We start from the raw sequence: 19,929 nt of genomic DNA, 5'->3' as shown, positions 1-19,929 counted from the left end.
ATTTAATCCCATAATTATTTTTATCCAATTTTTATGATTTTACAAAGTCAAAACAGGGGAACCTGAAATCATTCTGACCTTGTCTCACAAAATTCATCATATCTCATGATTTACAATTCCATTGCTTACATCATTTCTTCTATAAGAAACTAGACTCAATAAGGTTTAATTTCATATTTTATTCATCCTCTAATTCTATTCCTAAAATTTTTGGTGATTTTTCAAATTTAGACTACTGCTGCTGTCCAAAACAGTTTTAGTGCAAAATGTTAATTTCTATTTTGCCCCAAATTTCACAATTCATACAATTCAGTCCTTGCTCAATTAACCCCTCAATTAAGATAATTTTCTCAATTAATACTTTTCCTAGACATTATAAGTTATTTCATAACTATTGAAATTCATAATTTCCACATAAAACTCTAAATTCAAACTCTTTTACAATTAAGTCCCAAACATTCACTTTCTATTCAATTCTTTCAATAAAATCAGCATATAAATAATTTAAAGCTCTAATTCCATGCCAAAGCATCATATACTTTCAGTACATATACATATCAACTTTCAATTTCTTTCATAGAATCAAAAACTAATGAATTCAACAAGTGGACCTAGTTGTAAAAGTCATAAAAACACAAAAATTTCAAGAAATAATCAAGAATTGAACTTACTTAAAGTAGAAATATGAAAAACCAGCTTAAGAGAACTCTTCCATGGCATTTTTTCTGATGAGAATGCAGAAAAAAAAAAAGAGAAATCTAGATAATTCCACTTTAGCCCTAGCTTTATTAAGTAAATTTTGTAATTTTCCAATTTTGCCCTTAATTCTCCTTATTTTCTTGCTGATTTCATGCTCTTGCCGTCCAGCCCAAATAGACATTGGATCTATTTGCCTTTTAAACCCTCTTTCTTTTATCATTTAAGTTATTTAATCATTTCCCACAATTTTGTATTTGATACAATTTAGTCCTTTTTGTTCAATTAACTATCAGAACTTTAAAATTTCTTGACGAAAATTTAATACTAACTTATTAACACTCCATAAATATTTATAAAAATATATATGGCTCAATTTAAAATTCCTGAGGTCTCGATACCTCGTTTTCGATTCTAATTATTTTAGTATTTATTTTTAGTACACTATTCACTATTTCAAAATTTCCCCTAACTTCACATTTAACTTATACTCACTAAATTAATAATATTTCCTACTTATTTGTCGAATTTAGTGATCTCAAATCACTATTCCGACACCACTGAAAATTAGGTTGTTACATTTTTTCCGTTAAATTATATTCATTTCATACTTTATTTTTTTTATTTTAGTACTTAAACTATTATTTTTGTCTACTTTATCTTTTAAAATTATTGACATTCAATAAAAAAATATAATGTTTTTATTGTTATATTTTTGTTTTAAGGATAAATTGAGATAAAAATAATAATTTAAGTATAAAATGAGACAAAAATATCAAAAATCAAAATAAACAAAATAAATATAATTAAGAGATCAAATCATAAATTAAATTTTAAGTAATTAAAGATATACAATAGGCTTATAAATAATTTGTTGTTGTTATTATTTTCTTAATATTTTTCATCTCTATTTTATATTAATGTCTATTTCTGTAACGCCCCGTACTCGAGACCGTTGCCGGATTCGAACACGAGGTGTTAACGGACTTAATTCATTACTTAAACAGCTCATACAATTCATTTTAAAATTTCCAGACAAGCTGGCTAACTGCATCACAGTCGTTTTAAAAATCATATCTCGAGTTCCGAAACTCGAAATCCAATTCTGTAAATTTTTCCTGAAACTAGACTCATATATCTATCTAGTATTTTTTTTGTAGAATTTTTGGTCAGGCCAATTAGTACAGTTTATTAGTTAAAGTCTCCCCTGTTTCAGGGTTTGACTACTCTGACCTTTGTGCATTACAAATCAGATATCTCCTTGTACAGGGCTTCAATGACTATACCGTTTATCTCTAATAAAACTAGACTCAATAATGAATCTGTACATATAAATCATGACTTCTAATTATCTTTGTAAAATTTATGGTGAATTTCCAAAGTCAGAACAGGGGATCCAGAAATTGCTCTGGCCCTATTTCACAAAAATTTAAACATCTCATAAAATATAGCTCATATACCTGTTTCGCTTCTTCCATATGAAAATAAACTCATCAAGCTTCGATTCCATAACTTATTCATTATTTAATTCCATTTCTACTATTTTTAGTGATTTTTCAAATTCACGTCACTACTGCTGTCTGAATCTATTTTATGGTAAATTTTACCTATTTCATGGTTTCTATGGATTAGCTAGTAATTTGACATACATAACACCAAATATGATCATGATTAGCCATTCCAATGGCTAATCATTACCAAGCATTTTCATACTACTCAATAACCATATCATAAGTGTAACACCAAAAATGATCAGCCATGACATACGGCATAATAATCAAATAGACTTAGACTATTACTCAACCAAAACCGAATTCGAACCTAAGATTAAAGTCATTTTCAATGCATGAAATACTTACCACAAACATCATTCATTCGTAGTACTGATCACTTTAACTAAAACGAATTTAAACCACTATCAAGCATAACCAAATTATCAAGACCAAACTTACTAAACCTTATAACTAAGCACCCATAAGACCAAATCCAAACATAAATAGCAAGCCGTATTCGCATGGCTAAAAGTATACATATCAAAGTTCAAACAAAAACATAATAGCCTATACATGCCAAAATGTTCTCTTAGACCAACTAAGAAGAGGATACCAAAAAGTTGCAAGCTGGTGTGATGACTTCGACGATAGTCCCGAGCACACAAAATGGATCAAAGAAACCTAAATAAGTAACAAGTAAACACACCAAATGAGTATATAACTCAGTAAGTCATAAGCATTACATACCGTCCATTAATAAAAGATCATAAGAGAAAACAAATAATGCAAAATCAATTACTCCAACCATACCGAACTATGCTATAATTTCTTAGAATTTCGGTTAAATCTCATGCCAAGTCCTACAATCAAATCAAATACCAAAACAACCCAATTGATTTAGACCCGATTCCTCAAAGCATGGAACCATGATGCACTAGATAAATTTATACCTACACAGCAGATGTCTCAAGTTCGATATTTTAGTTAATAGTTCTATCACTTCGTTCTTTCATGCACATTTTATATTATCAACCGAATTTGCACACATAGTGCTCGTCACACTCGCACACATAGTGCCATAGTAAACCGCACGCACAGTGCATTGGATTTTCTTTCATGCTTCAACATCCAAATCGGCACACATAGTGCCACTTAATTCCGCACACATAGTGCCATATGTTAACTCATTATGATAAGGCAATTTACTTAATTCAAATAGCACATATGGTCACATTAATAAATAGGAAAATCACTCCAAAAGAATACTTATCAAAAGGAATTCTTTTATGATTCACTAGTATTATTTATATACAAACTAATCAACCTTACAAAAATGCTTAAGGACTTACCTTGTGTTGGGTAAAACGATTCCAACTCGGCTACTCGATGTTCTTTGCTTTGCCCTTGCTTGATTCCCCTCCTTTAATTTCTTGAGCTTAATCAAATAAATTAACTAGTTTAACCGTCTTGCTAAATATTTATATCAAAATATTAATGATTTCATATCATAAGAAACACATGGTAAATTTTTATCTTTCTACCTTATGCTTTTGAGCCATTCGACTAATAATCATATAATATCACCTTACTATCAATAATCCAATTACACATATATATATTTGTATATTAGGCAACCACCCTTACTAATTACTCATTTTAGTCGATTTTATACAATCAAAGGTAATATCACAAATGGGCATACTTATATAGCCGAATGTGCAAAAATTAGATTTAACATCACCTATACACTTAATTAGATGGCCGAATACATATAATATCAATTATAATATCATTTTTAATTCATTTAAACACATAGTTTCCTCTCATGAACACTTGACCGAATTTTTCCTAATCTAGCATAGCTTCACATCTATTTGTAACATCATATAAATCCACATATAACTACATTTCTACCTAAATTTTCTTTCACCTTTCTACTATTTCCATTCACATCATCAAAAGCACCATACTCTTAGCATTTACCTCCCCCTAACCGTATGCCATTTAATTACCTATTTAGGTAGAAAATTAACATATGGGATATAATAAGACATTGGCTACTAACTAGATTTTCACAAAAATTTTAATAAAATTAACATGAATCCTACCTTAATCAACCCCTTAGGATGGCCGAATGTCTTAGAACATTTCCTTCCTTCTTTCTCCTAGCTTACGGCACTTGAAAAAGAAAGAAGATGAAGACTTTCTCTTGCTTTCTTATTTTATTCATCTTCCTTTTTTTTTCTAATAATTCCTTTCTTTAATTTATTTTAACCATTAACTAATAAAAAGAATTACATTAAAAATTCAACTTAGTGGAAGAATCATCCTTGCTTGGCAAGCCACTATTTGAGTTTTGGGCAATTTGACATGCAAACCCAAGTTTTCTCACCTTGTTGTTATTTGATCCTTACAATTTACCTATCATCTTTTCTAAGTTTCTCAACTAAGTCCTTTCAAGAAAATTCACATTCCTAAGACTAAATTAAAACATTAATTTTTCATACACACACTATTACACATCAAATATATGCAATTAAAATTAAAGTAAATTTTTATGACTCGGTTTTGTGGTCCCGAAACCACATTCCGACTAGGGTCAAATTAGGTCTGTCACAATTTCATTATAAATTTTACCGTCTAAGGTTATATATATATAAAAGATATTACATGAAAAAACCTAACACTAACAACTAAGCAACACTTCACCCCTCACAAGTTGAGGATGAAAATGGAAGAAAATGGATTTTTTTTAGCTCAATCGAATAAAATAATTCAAGAAAGACATTGGAACCACCAACTCTTTTCAAGAACAGCAAGAATACAACAATATTAATTACAACTGACAGTCAGATATAAAAACCTCTGCATAATAAGTACAAAAATGCATTTAGCAAATTCATCACGAGGCTTCAAAAAAAAGAAGATATTGATATACCTTCTTTCGTCAAAGCATCCGCCATACCATTACTTTGCCGATGAATGAAATTTTAGTCAGTAAAAGTGCAAAAAAGGACTGAAGTTACTTAGCCAACACTCTGTAGCCACAACAATCAGCTATTGGTGGAAATTTAACTTTTCAAATAAGTTAATACAATACTTAAGTTTTGTTTAACATTACTTTTTAAAAATATTTTTTCGGTTTTGGAGTCATAAGTAATACTAATATTAACTAATTTAAACATTATTTAAATACATATTTGTTTCTTTATAACACCATGTCTAAAATAGACATTTTATTTCTCAAAAACACTTCTCAAAAGTAATGTTAACATAGCCCTTAAAACTACCCAAAACCCATCTTAATCCTTAAATAAGAAGATAAGTACATTTTAGCACGCTCGAACCCACCTCTTCTTATACTAACAACAATACCAATGTCAACTAAGCTAAGACTCAATCAGTTGAGTGTTTACTTTTGAATATGAGTAATTTTATAAAAAGAAATGATGAAATGTTGAATATGAGTAATTTTGTTCAGATAATTGTTTTCTTCTAACTCTCCCTTCTTTTTGTTCAATTTTTTCCAGGGGTTTATTTTCCCTCCCTAGCTTTGTTGGTGACTAGACACAGTAAAAAGAAGGGAGAGTTTCTAGAAGGAAACAAAAGTCTCTCATATTGACCGAGATAGGGGACATATATAATACACAAAAGCCTTAGGTAGTCTTTACATTATCCTTTCACTCGTAGATCAATAATACACATTCCATGTTAATAAACTCTACTGATCATTTCTACGTGGTCAATCTAATGGTTTAAGATAAATAGACATACAACAGATATACTGTTTTGTTAATAAACTTGTATATATTCTTACAATGTGACTAATAAGACAAGCTAACAGGGAGCTTTATATACCTGGAGGGGAGTGCGAGAATAGAATTTATTAAAGGGAAGGGCAAGGGGAGATTTGCGTCAGATTCATGGGGTTCATCCCTACTAAGTTGTTCCTCCTTACTGCTGATGTGAGGCTCAATCACGCTTTCGTCCCTAGTTAATTATAAATACAAAACTAGGGTCGTACTCGCGATCGCAGCAACAGTGGCTGCGAGAGTCAGAAGAAAACGCGTGAGCAATGACTTTATTATATAAAAAACAAAAGCTTCAACCGAAAGAAGGCATAACCTTATTAGGTGTCGTCTCCTGTTATCATTGTGTTATCATTGTGTTACGTTTGTTAAAAGTATTATTTTTTATTAAATTTTATATGATTAAACAATAAATTAATTTTAATTAGTAATTTTTAATCACTCATATAATTTGTATTTAGAAAGGATTTTTTTTGATTATTTTGAAGAGATCTTATTTTAATACGAGAGTTTTTATCTATATTTCTAATTTTAAGTTTAAATTTATACTAATTTTTTTATTTTATATTTAGCTATTATAATATATATGTAATTAATAATTTTTTTTACCCTGATAACTAAATGAGGCATAATTACTTAAGCAACCAATCCAAATACTTCATTGAACACATAGAAACCAATGAAATTGACTGGTAGAGCCGGTGTGGAGCATTTGGCATGCCTCGTATATTTGCTTCATAAGAAAGAGGGTCCAAACAAGAAGAATGAACCACCCAATTGTGGGACAATAACCAATACCAGTACAACGGCGACAAGGCTTTCGCTAGGGAGACTGATTTTGGTAACTATGATGCGGTGAATTGATGAGTTATTGTTACTGGTTTGAAGATGATGTTCGATTTGCCAATCTGCAGCGCAAACAAGTGTGGCAATCATAATTATCAACAATAAGAGTTTGATTCAACAACTATCCATTAATAATTAATATACATTGTTTATAAAGTTAAAAAGTGGGGAATGAAAAAGGGAAAGTGAAGAGCTAACCGACCTTAACGATGGAATTTCATGGGAGACATCTTTCTTCTCTTTAATTTGTGATCAAGTAACGATCGTCGACTGAAATCTTTACATACACTTCAACCCGTGATCATATAAAACACTATTACTCCAAAACTTAACTTTTACAGGATGAGCTTATAAGATAATGGTCTCATCTCAACATGGTATATAAAACGTATATCTCTTTAAGCATTATCACATCCTTAGTAACTCAAATTTACCTTCTGCTATGTCCTTCTATCCATATGAAATCTCCCCTTTTTTGTATTTTGTCTAGTCACCAAATGAACAAATATTCCACCTTCATCTACTTAATGATGAATGTTGAATATTAGTAATTGTGTCAGACATTTTTTAAGCGTTTTCTCTCATGACTTGTATTTATAGAAGAAAGTTGGACATTTTAGCCAATAAGAAAGTATAACATATAACTCTGTTTCTCGCCATTTGCTATACTTCACCGTAATTTCAAGTAATATTGAATAAGTAATCATTGGAGCCATTAGTTTAGCCGAGTTGAATAAAAATTATAAGATGGGTAAACTATTAAAATAGATATTTTTATTTATCTTAGATTATATTTTAATTATTTATATTTGAAATGTTACGTTTTAATCACTTACGTTATGATTTTATTACAAAATGGTCACTTTGCCATTAAAATCTGTTACCTTTCAAATGACAATCCGATGTGACAGTTAAAATGGGATTTAAATAGCAACATAAATATCCAGTCAAGTAAATTAATTGATTTTTTAATAAAATAAATTTAATTAATTAAATTTTATAAATTAGTTAAAGGAAAATATAATTTAATTTCTCAAAATAGTTAAAACCAATGCATCAAATTAATTATTGAATTGAAAAAAAAAAACCTTTGGTCTCCTTTCTCTTCTCCTCTTGAAGTTTTTCACTTTCCTTAATAATCCAACAAGCACCACCTTTGCACAAGATCCAATAGGCAGATCAAACAAGTAAAAAAAAAGGGCAACAATGCCTTTTCCCATTCTCATAATTTGGACACCCAACAAATCTCTTCTTGGATTTTCATTTAACCATGAAGTTCTCAACATAGCTGACAAACCACAATAGCAAGCATGTATAGAGGTCGGTGTGTCCATTTCTTCTTCTTCTTCTTCTTCTTCTTTTTCTTCTTCTTCTTCTTCTTTGTTTTGCCCTTCTCTTTTCTTCTCTGATGGTAACAAAAAAAAAACTCAACTGTTGCTTCATTGCTTCTTTTTAAACTGGAGAAAATTGAGTTTTAGGGCAAAATTTTGTATTCTAGTTTCATAAAAAAAATTGAACTTTTTTCATCCCAGCTAGACATCCATGTTGGCATTTAAAACTCATTTTAACTGTCATGTCAGACTACCATTTGGGAGGTAATAGATCTTAACGGTAGAGTGACCATTTCGTAACGAAACGATAACATAAGTGATTAAAATGTAATATTTCAAATATAAATGACTAAAATGTAACTTGAAGTAAACAAAAGTGTCTGCTTTAATAGTTTACCCTAATAATATTTACTAAATGGTATATCATAAATGATATGATATATTTGCCCCAATTTCTCTAACTTGAGTGTCTTCATGATATACCATTATTCTTTAGAGAACTATATTGATAAAACAGTTGTTTTTTCTCCAAAGAAAAAAAAACAGCTGTTGATGGTCACTTTTTTTTGTTTGACTTGACAAAGTCTTTATGAAGACCAAAAAAAATCCACTTAATTAACATTTAAAATATTATTAGAATAATATTATAATTTTTAAAACATGTGTTATGTTTTTATTGATATATTTTTGTTTTGAACGTAAATTGAGAAAATAATAATAATTCACAAAAAAAAATCAAATACCAGAAAAAATAAATATAAATAAGAGACTAAATCATAAATTAAGCTTTAAGTAATTAGAGAATAGATTTTACAAATAATTTATTATAGTTATTTTTTTTAGTATTTTTTGTCTATTTTATAAATCATGTTTAGATTTAATGTGGATTTCATTATAAATTTCACTGTCCAATAACTCGTTTATTACATGCTAAATAATGTTTTTTTTTGTTATGTTGAGAACCTTTGACGGCATTGAATAGGATTATTTATATAGCAGTGGCGGAGTCAAGGGCTGGTAGGGGCCTAGTTTTCCTTAAAATGGTAATTTTGTCATTTAGATTATTTATAATTTATAAAATTTTAAGTTAGTAAAGATAAAATTATATTTTAGCTCCTTAAAAATAATAAAATTTAATTTAATCCTTTAAAAATTATAAATATATAGACTATTAAAATGGTAAAATTGCATTTGTCGAAACCCTTTTTTAATTTTTTTTAAGAAAACAGGGATCTACTTTGGTTTTGAAAGTGAAAATTAAAATGGGAGTCGCCACCGATCTTTATTGGGTGTAATCGGATCACCCTTGTTTTAATAGAACATTTTAGTTTACTAGAACGACATTTTAGTCTACGAAATTTGAGAAAATTGGTTCGAAAGTCAGTTACGTACGAGGAAGGATTAGCACCCTCGTAACGCCCAAAATTAGTACCTAATTGATTAATTAATGTCTTAATATCAAAAATTGAAAAGATTTAAAATAAATTTTGAAATACGATCTCTTTTAATGAATATTTAGCTAACTTGAAGTGGATATTAAGATTCTCTTATTTCGAAGGAGTAAAATATCACATCCAACACGTAGGACACGACATTTCCAACCTTCGATACCCAAAATCATCTCATGATTTCCAAAACTCATGCATTGAAATTTTAAAAGGATATCCGTTTATTCGGTCAAATGATAAATCGAAACCCAACACGTAGGGCACGATTTCTCAAAATTTTCAAACACGAAATATTGCCTTATTTACAAAAAATCTTATCTCGAGGTAATAAGATGTCATATCCAGTGAATTAGGATACAACACCTCAAATCTCAAAGAGTAAGCATTTTATTTAAAACTCATATTATGATTTAAAAGAATGTGCCGTTATTTAGGTTAAACAAGAAAAAATCAAAACCCAATAAGTTAGGACGCGATTTCCCAAATTTCCAAATACGGAATATTACTTTACTTTAGAAAACACAATTTTATGTGTCGAGTAAAAAATTAATGTAATTATGATTTTATGGTAAAATGAGAAAACAAATTGTAGTATCGATGTGCGTAATAAAATAATAACGAAGATGATATAGATACAATAATATTAATGAATAACATAAACTTGCAGGTATATAGAGACATATTCGAATAAACGAATAGATATATAATAAGATGAGAATAAAACAAAATAAAAATAAATACAATGATACATGAAATAACAAAGAAAATTTTAGTGAAAACTTAATTTTTAAATTGAGGATAAGCAAATAAACATATGAATAAAGAAACATCAAGTGAAATTAATTATTTTTTATTTTATTTTTTAAAATAATAATAATAACAATGATAATAAAAATAATACAAATAAGTATTATGTAAAATATGCACACAAATTTGTAATTTAAATAAAAATGATAAAATAACAATAATAGTATAAATATAATAAGTATTGTATGAAACAAAATAATGATACAAAGTAACAAAGAATTCAAAGTTTGAAATTATATAAAAGTATAAACGAATAAATAATAAAATGATGAAATGGAATCAATGTATTATATATAAAAAGAAATACGTAAATGTAAGAGAAAAAAACTATAATAATAGTAGTAGTAGTTATGATACTATTAATAAAAATAATAGTAATAAAAATAAGAATACTAACAGTGATAATAAAAATAGTTTAATATAAATAATATATATATACATATAATAAAATAAAAAAATGTATAAAAGAGTTTAAATGAAAATTTATATATAAATATAATACAAAGTAAAATTTTAAGATAAAAATTTAAAATAAGTAATATATAGAAAGTTCAAAACAAATAACAATAAAAGAATTTAAAATCATTAACATATAAATAACATATGAAATTTTAAAATTAATAATAATAGAAAAGTTTATAACAAATAATAAAGAGAATTTAACGCAGTTATCAAATAAAACGATATAATTAAATAGCATATAAGAAGTTTAAAATAAATAATACACATGATGGTTTAAAATAATGACAATAATAATAATGTAAATAATAAATAAATAATATAAAGTTTGAAGGTATAAAAGATATAAACAAATAGATAATAAAAATGATAACAATGAGGGTAAAAATAAAAAAATAAAAAAAATCCAATCTATAACAATAATAATGAATAAATATTAAATATTAAATATTAACTAAATTAGATTAATAGTATAATCATAATAACATCAATAAAATAAGTAATCCACCACCAACAACAATGAAGATATAAATAGCATGAGTAATTCATGAAATAAAATGATAAAAGATAAAAAATAATATATATAAAAAAAATAAAAAATAAAGACTGATGAATGAATAAATAAATTAAGACTAAGTTGAAATTTAAGTAAATTTAAGGTGCAAATTATAAAATAAAAATGTAGGTCACTAAGGACCGAGGTGAAACGCTCATAAAGAACGAGGGACTGGTTGGGAAAATAGCCCTCTATGTGCAGTGCTTCGTCTATCTGAGCCAAGGACCAAATCAAAAATAAAATAAAGCAAAAAGGCGAAATTTTAAAAAGAAACAAGGTTATATGGGATTAAATTAAATGGACAGAAAAGGCGGAGGGACTAATCGCAAAATCTCCCTTTTAAGGAGATTGCACAAACCCCCCACTATCCCAAACGGTGTCATTTCATCATCCTCATTTAAACCAAAACCCCCCTTTTTTTTATTTCATTTTCAGCCTCTTTCTTTTTTTTTTTAAAGAAAACAGAAAGCTTTCTCTCCTTCCCCTTTTCTCCCCCAGTTCTCTCTTTGACCGGCCTTTGGCTCGCCGGTGGTTCACCGTGCCCACACCATGACCGGTGGTCGGAACCGCGAGGATTCGGGTAAGTTTCCTCTTCTCTTTCTTTTTTATTTATTAAAAAGTAGATTTAAACTATATATATATTTTTTAAGGAAGAAAACATAACACAAAAATGAAATAGTGGAGAAAACTCTCGTCTTCGTCGCTTCCCCGACCCTCGTCGGAACCCGAGTGGGTTTTGTGACGTTTGGGTCACCGCAGATTCACAACCACGAAGGAGCACGAACCACGGTAAGATTTAATTACTATTTATGCTTTATTTCAAACAAAAATGAAGAAAAATAAAATAAAAGAGGCACCTTTGAGATCTTGGTTCCTGATTTTTTCCTTTTTTATTCAAGAGTCTCTGTAAAAATACATTGTGAATTTCTGACTTTCTTATAGCCGAAAACCAAGGCTTTTTTGCTATCTGCTACTATTTTGCTTTGTTTTTGCTACTGTTATCTTCTCTGTTTGCAGATTCGAGCGGCGTGCACGCTGGTGGCAACAGGGAGGCACATGGGTGGTACGGCGCAAAGCAGATAGGGCTAGGGTAAGGGTTTCCTAAAATTTTAAAAGGATCGGGCCTATCAGGCTCTATTTTGTTGGGTTTGTGAAATTGGGTAGATTTAAATTTTATTTGGGCTATGTGTAATGGGCTGTTTGATATATTGGGCTTGGGTCGGGCAAATTTGGGTCTCTACAGCATTTTTACTGTCGTCAAAAGATACAATTAATCCCCCCAAAAAAAACTTTCTAGCTATTGTAATACAAATGTAATAAATAATATTTACTGGTATTTTTTTACAAGAGTTTTTACTGGTATTTTTAATTTCAAGTTTAAATTTATACAAACTATTTTTTATTTTATGCCTAGCTATTGTAATACAAATGTAATAAATAATTTTTCCTTGTTATCACACTACTAACTTTAAGCTACCAATCCATTTCTTCCTTGGCTTAGATGACCACGGGGACCAACTACTTCATTGAACACATAGGAAACCAATGAAATTGACTGGTAGAGCCGGTGGAGCATTTGGCACGCCTCGTATATTTGCTTCATAAGGAAGAGGGTCCAAACAAGAAGAACGAACCACCCAATTGCCGGGACAATAACCAATACCAGTACAACGGCGACAAGGCTTCCGCTAAGGAGACTGATTTTGGTAACTATGATACGGTGAATTGATGAGTTATTGTTGCTGGTTTGAAGATGATATTCGATTTGCCAAGCTGCAGCGTAAACAAGTGTGACGATGATAACCATCAACATGAGCGCATTGTAGGTCTCAAATGGTGCCATGGACTGATACTTCACTGGCATGAGAGCCAGGAATACTCCTACTGCAAAGGCCAAGCCAGCATGCCAATTGTTGTTGGTTGTCGTACCATTGCTACACTCGAGGAAAAAAACACATATGTTATTCGTGCTCAACAATCATTCCTTAAAAAGGATTAAATACATTATATCCCGATATTCAATTCAATAATTAATGCATAATTGTTTCTTTCTTGTCACAATAATTAATTCAAATCAGTATTTATTTATTTTACAATTTTATTATAGGTTTTGATTATATTTACCTATAGCCTCTCCTTAACCCATAAATAGGAGGAATATTCGAATCCATATCCTCCTGTATTGGCAACAACGCCCATACCAATCGAGTTAAGACTCAATTGGCTAGTCAAATTAGTATTTAGTATATTAGTAGTGGAAATTTTTAACTCCACAAGTGAGATTGAGATTTTACCATGTATCCTTAAATTGTATCTGAAAAATTAAATAAATAAATAAGATATGTGATAAAATCTTAATCTTAAAGAGAATATTTTAATCCCACATGCAATATACAAGTAGTAATACCTTAAATGAGCCATGTATCACTTTTGTTGTAAGTCATTAAAAAAATCAATATAAAAGAGTATTGGCAAAGTTTAACCTTATGGGATTTTGGTATCTTATATTTAAGTTTTGTTATTTGAATTTGTCTTGGGAATAAAAAGATAAAAGTACTTTTAAAGTAATATTATTTGTTATTAAAAGAAGGGTGAATACACGTAATTTTAAAAATTTGACATATATTTTTGTAATATTTTATTATATATTATAGGATAAATCTCTTAATCCCTGTTTGTGGAGTTTAAAAATTCTACTATACCAAATAATTTCCTTAAAAAGAATAAAAGAAAAAAGAATAATTTTTAGATCTTTCCTCACTAAGTTGGTGATAATTTAACTTCTTGTTGCAACTCAGCTAAAGAAATAATATAGACATGCATGAAGAGGTAATAGAGCTAATCAAGAACAACCTTTCCTCATTATGGTGGGCATGGCGACGACCGAACAGCACTCGATTGAATAAATCGGACGTAGATGACATCCCACGGTATAGTTGACAAAACTTTCGAATTGCACGGTATGTTTGCTTGACAAAGAAAATGACCCAAATGAAAAGAATAACCCAACCTAGACCGGGGAAAAGGGTAAACGTAAGTAAAACCGCGGCAAAACTTCCGGCTAGGAGGTTGATGTCATCGATAACTTCGGGGAAGTATGGAGTGCACAAAGTTATGGCGAACACAAGGATACAGATCACAAATATTTCCATGATCACACTTTGGGTCTCAAACGGAGATTCAATGTTTGGTTGGGGTTGGAATTTGAGGTTGAAGAGAGCGAGGAGTACGGCCATCAGAAAGCTGAAATTCGTAAGCTTATGGTTGGCCATGCCGCTGTTATTGGTATTCATGAGATAAGCAATACAATCTAGGTGAATATTTCAAGTTAAAACTCAAAAGAATAGCAAACCCTGGTGAGATTGGAAAGGGGAAGTGAAAAAAGCTTAACCTTATTGAAGAACAATCCTTTCTCTCTCTTTGATTTGTGAAATTTGGTGCAGTAAAAGATGGCTGCTTTTATAAGCTATTCGGAGATGATTTTGTAATTTTTTAAAATTACGAGATCAAATCGTAAACCTGATAATAATATAGTGACCTTAAGAGAATTTACCCATAATTTTCCCTTTAATGTCAAAGAAGTTTCCTCTATTAATTATTCCACCTGTCACAACTTTGATTTTTCAACCTCTACGGGTTCACCGACTTGACTTATTTCAGGAGGAGGAATTATTGGGTAAACTACATATAAGGTCACTAAATTGTTGGTAAATTTACATTTTGGTCATTCAACTTTAAAAAGTTACAAAATGATCATTAGTCTATTCAAAACCTTTTATTTTAAGGCATTATATTATTAAAATTATTGTTGCATGGTTTTTTTTTATGAAATAACTTTGAATGTCACAAATCTGTGAACCAAATTCCGAACAACTTTTTTCTATAGTCTACGACATTCACCTTCGATCTAAGATATGTTCTACTTGTTGATGGGTACTAATCTACTATACTAATCATCGAATCGTCACTTGGAGCTACCGAGCCAATCATTTAAAAAAAACTCAATAGCCCAATTTTTTTAATTTAAGTGACTAAAACATAAACTTAGTAATATTTTAATGAACTTGAATGTAATTTACTCATAATTTCCTCCTCTAATAAGATATATAAGAGTTGGTAGGCGTTGAGTAAAAGAAGAAGAATTGCAACGTCTTCAAACCTCCTCTTTTTTTTTTTTTTGGCTCAAATTTTCAATGGCGTGCTAAATTAGGCCACCATTGGTAAAACTTTGACTTTTGTCTTATTAGAGAAGGAAATTATGGGTAAATTACACCCAAAGTCACTAAATTATTAGGAAATTTACAATTTAGTCACTCAACTTTAAAAAGTTACAAAATTGTGTCATTAAACTATTCAAAAGTTTTCATCTAAGTCACCGGGCTGTTAAAATTGTTGCTGCATGTCCATATCTGTTTGCACTGCATGAACTTATTGAAAGCTCTCTGTCCCCTCTCTTTTAGAGTTTAGATTTTTTTCTTATGAAACAACTTTGAATATCATGAATCTACAAACCAAAATCCAAACCATTTTCTTCTCTGACCTTCGACAATGATCTTCAGATCGACTTGGATCTACTATATATTCTGCTACTTGTCGATGGGTATTGATCAACCGTACCGATCGTCAAATTGTCGCTTGAAACTAACTTAGTAATTTTTTAGTGACCTTGTGTATAATTTACCCATAATTTCCTCCTTACACAAAAGTCCGCCACCTGTAGAGGTTGAGTGAGAAAGAAGAATTGCAATATTTTCAATGCCCAGTTAATTATCCCACTATTGTTTATGGCTTTTATTTTTCAACCTCTACGTGGTTCACGAACTTTTGAATTATTAGAGGAGGAATTATTGGGTAAATTGCACTTAAGGTTATTAAACTATTAGTAAATTTATATTTTGGTTACTCAACTTTAAAAATGGTCATTGAACAATTCAAATTTTTTTAATTAAGTTATTGGGCTATTAAAATTGTTATTGTGGCCTTCTCTGTCTACACCGCTTGCACCAATCGAAAGTTCACGTTTCCTTTCTCTTCTATAGTTCAGATGTTTTTCATAAAACAGTTTTGAATTTCACGAATTTAAAACTAAAATTTAAATAACTTTCTTCTCTATTATGCACTATTGATAGCCATATCAACTTAGATTTAAGATTTGTTCTTCTACTTGTTGATGGGTTCTGATCCACCATAGTACTGATCGTTGAATTGTCATTTGGAACTCGCTAGGCAAACTTTTGTTTTAAAAAAAAATACTTAACAACTCAATTTTTAAAGTTGAGTGACCAAAATGTATACTTAATAATAATTTAGTTACTTGAGTGTAGTTTACCCATAATTTCCTCCTCTAATAAGACAAGAGTTGGCAGAGGTTGAGTAAAAAAGAAGAATTGCAAAGTATTCAAAGCCATCCGAATTTTCTTTGTTTTTTTGTTCAATTTTTTAATGGGGTGCTACATCATGCCACCATTGTTTTCAACTTCCGTGGTGAACGTGTGTCTAATTAGAGGAGGAATTATTGGGTAAAATATATCTAAGGTCATTAAACTATTAGTAAATTTATGTTTTGATAATTTAATTTTAAGAAATCACAAAATGATCATGAAAATATTCAAAAGATTTCATTTAAGTCATTGGAATATCAAAATTGATGCTACATGACCTTGTCTTATATCGCCTACACTAATCAAAAGCTCTCTATTCCTTTCTCTTCTACAATTAATTTTTTTCTTGAAACAATTTTAAACGACATAAATCTACAAACCAAAATTCAAACAACTTTCTTCTCTAGTCTCAAACATTGACCTTCAAATCAACTTAGATCTAGGTATATTCTTCTACTTATCAATGGCTGCCAATCTATTGTACTAATCATCGAATCGACGCTTAAAACTTACTAATAAGATTTTTTTTTTTAAAAAACTTAATAGTTCAATGATTTAAATAAAAATTTTCAAATAACTCAATGACCATTCTATAACTTCATGAAATTAAATGACCAAAATATAAACATAATTTCCTCCTTGGTTGAGTAAAAAAGAAAAATTGCAATATTTTCAATGCCCCACTATTTATTTTTTTTATTCAATCTTTCAATTCCAGTTATTGCTCACAACTTTTGACTTTTCAACCTCGACAGTTCAGCAACCTTTGCTTATTAGAGGAGGAATTATTGGATAAACTACATCTAGAGTCTAAACTATTAGTAAGTTTACAATTTTATCACTTAACTTTAAAAAGTTACAAAACAGTATAATTAAACTATTTGAAAGTTTTCATTTAAATCACTGGGTTGTTAAAATTATTGTTGCATGTCTATATTTGTTCACGCTGCTCGCACTAATTGAAGGCTCTTTGACCCCTTCTCTCTTATAGTTTAATTTTTTTTCATGAAACAGCTTTGAATATCAAAAATTTACAAACTAAAATCCAAACAAGTTTCTTCTCTGACTTTCAACACTGAATCGTTAGATCGAATTGGAAGGTATGTCCTTCTACTTATCGATGGGTATTAATCAACTGTATCGATCGTTGAATTGTCACTTGAAACTAACTTAATAATAATTCAAGGACTTTGGGTGTAATTTACCCATAATTTCCTCCTCTAGACAATTGTAGTGGTTGAATCAGAAAGATTAATTTCAATTTTCAACGTCCAGCTAATTAAACCACTATCGCTTAAGACTTTTATGCCACGAACTTTTGAATTATTAGAGGAATTATTGGGTAAACTGCACTTAAGGTCATTAAATTATTTGTACATTTATATTTTGGTTACTTAACTATAAAAATTATCAGTAAACAATTCAAAATTTTTTATTTAAATTATTGGACAATTAAAATTTGTTTGAATTAAATTACAATAGAGAGAGACGAAATTAGAACCTTCTTGAAAATAGTGCTAAATTCCAAGCTAAAGCACATAAATTTGAGACTATATATATTTTAAAAAATTAGAGTTGACTTAAAAAGTTAATTAACTCGAATAACTTAATTAAATTAACTCAATATTTTGAATCAAATTGAGTTTGTCACACTCCTAATTGATTTGGATAGCTTGTACTTGGCCTAAATTTTGTTAATTTTTCTTTAAAAGAAAACTATTATTATTAAGTTTACGATTTAGTCACTCAACTTAAAAAAGTTACAAAATAGTGTCATTGAATTATTTGAAAAATTTCATCTAAGTCATTAGATTGTTAAAATTGTTATTGCATGTCCTTATCTGTTTGCGCTCCCTAAACTAATTAAAAGCTCTCTGTCCCCTTTTCTTTTATAGTTTAGATTTTTTTTTCATGAAACAACTTTGAATATCGCAAATCTACAAATCAAAATCCAAACAATTTTCTTCTCTAACTTCTTCACTGATTGTCAAATCGACTTGAATCTATGATATGTTCTTGTAATTCTCAATGGATTCTAATCAATCATACCGATCGTCTCACTTGAAACTAACTCTATAATAGTTTAGTGACCTTGGGTATAATTTACCCATAATTTCCTCCTCTAGACAAAAGTATGCCAACGGTTGAGGTTGAGTAAGAAAGAAGAATTGCAATATTTTCAACGCCCAGCTAATTATCCCACTATTGCTTACGACTTTTTGAATTATTAGAGGAGGGAATTATTGGGTAAATTGCACTTAAGGTCATTAAATTGTTAGTAAATTTATATTTTGGTTATTCAACTTTAAAAATGACCATTTAATTCAAAATTTTCATTTAAGTTATTGAACTGTTAAATTTTTTGTTACATGGCCTTCTCTATCCACATCACTTTCTCCAATCGAAAGTTAATCTTTCCATTATCTTTTACAATTCAGATGTTTTTCATAAAACAACTTTGAATATTACGAATATGCGAACCAAAGTTCAAACAATTTTTTTCTTTGATTTGCGCTACTGATAGCTAGACCAAATTGGATCTAAGGTTTCTTCTTCTACTTTTCAATGGGTTCTGATCCACCATACTGATCGTCGAATTGTCATTTGGAGCTTGCTAACTAGACTTTTATTTTTTTAAAAAACTTAGCAGCCCATTTTTTTAAGTTAAGTGCCTAAAATGTAAACTTAATAATAGTTTAGTCACGTGAGCGTAGTTCATCCATAATTTCCTCCTCTAAGACAAGAGTTGGTTGAGCAAAGTATTCAAAGCAATCCTTTTTTTTTTCTTTCTTTTTTTGGTTCAGTTTTTCAATGCCTGCTACATCATGCCACCAATGTTTTCAATTCCCACGGTGAACGTTTGTCAAATTAGAGGAGGAATTATTGGGTAAAATACATATAAGGTCATTAAACTATTAGTAAATTTATGTTTTGATCACTAAATTTTAAAAAGTCACAAAATGATCACTGAACTATCTGAAATATTTAATTTAAGTCACTAGACTATCAAAATTGATGCTATATGGCCTTGTTTGTTTACAATGCCAGCATCAATCGAAAGCTTTCTAGTCCATTCTCTTTTACAATTCAATTTGTTTCTTGA

The 19,929-nt window shown here is 29.5% G+C and overlaps 1 long non-coding RNA gene across 3 annotated transcripts; it reads left to right on the top strand.

Annotated features, from left to right (window-relative positions):
• Positions 1 to 11,508: 11,508 nt before the first annotated feature.
• Positions 11,509 to 13,493, top strand: LOC121207879 (uncharacterized). 3 transcript variants are annotated; one of them, XR_005902989.1, is made up of 4 exons: positions 11,866 to 12,025; positions 12,096 to 12,234; positions 12,463 to 12,535; positions 12,947 to 13,493. It is a non-coding gene; the product is annotated as an uncharacterized lncRNA (long non-coding RNA). The 3 variants fall into 3 exon arrangements; XR_005902987.1 differs by having other exon boundaries at positions 11,869 to 12,234; XR_005902986.1 differs by having other exon boundaries at positions 11,509 to 12,535.
• Positions 13,494 to 19,929: the final 6,436 nt, after the last annotated feature.

This window comes from Gossypium hirsutum, chromosome A10, assembly GCF_007990345.1.
Source record: "Gossypium hirsutum isolate 1008001.06 chromosome A10, Gossypium_hirsutum_v2.1, whole genome shotgun sequence".
NCBI classification, from domain to species: Eukaryota; Viridiplantae; Streptophyta; class Magnoliopsida; order Malvales; family Malvaceae; genus Gossypium; species Gossypium hirsutum.
This window is presented reverse-complemented; position numbering and strand designations above follow the sequence as displayed.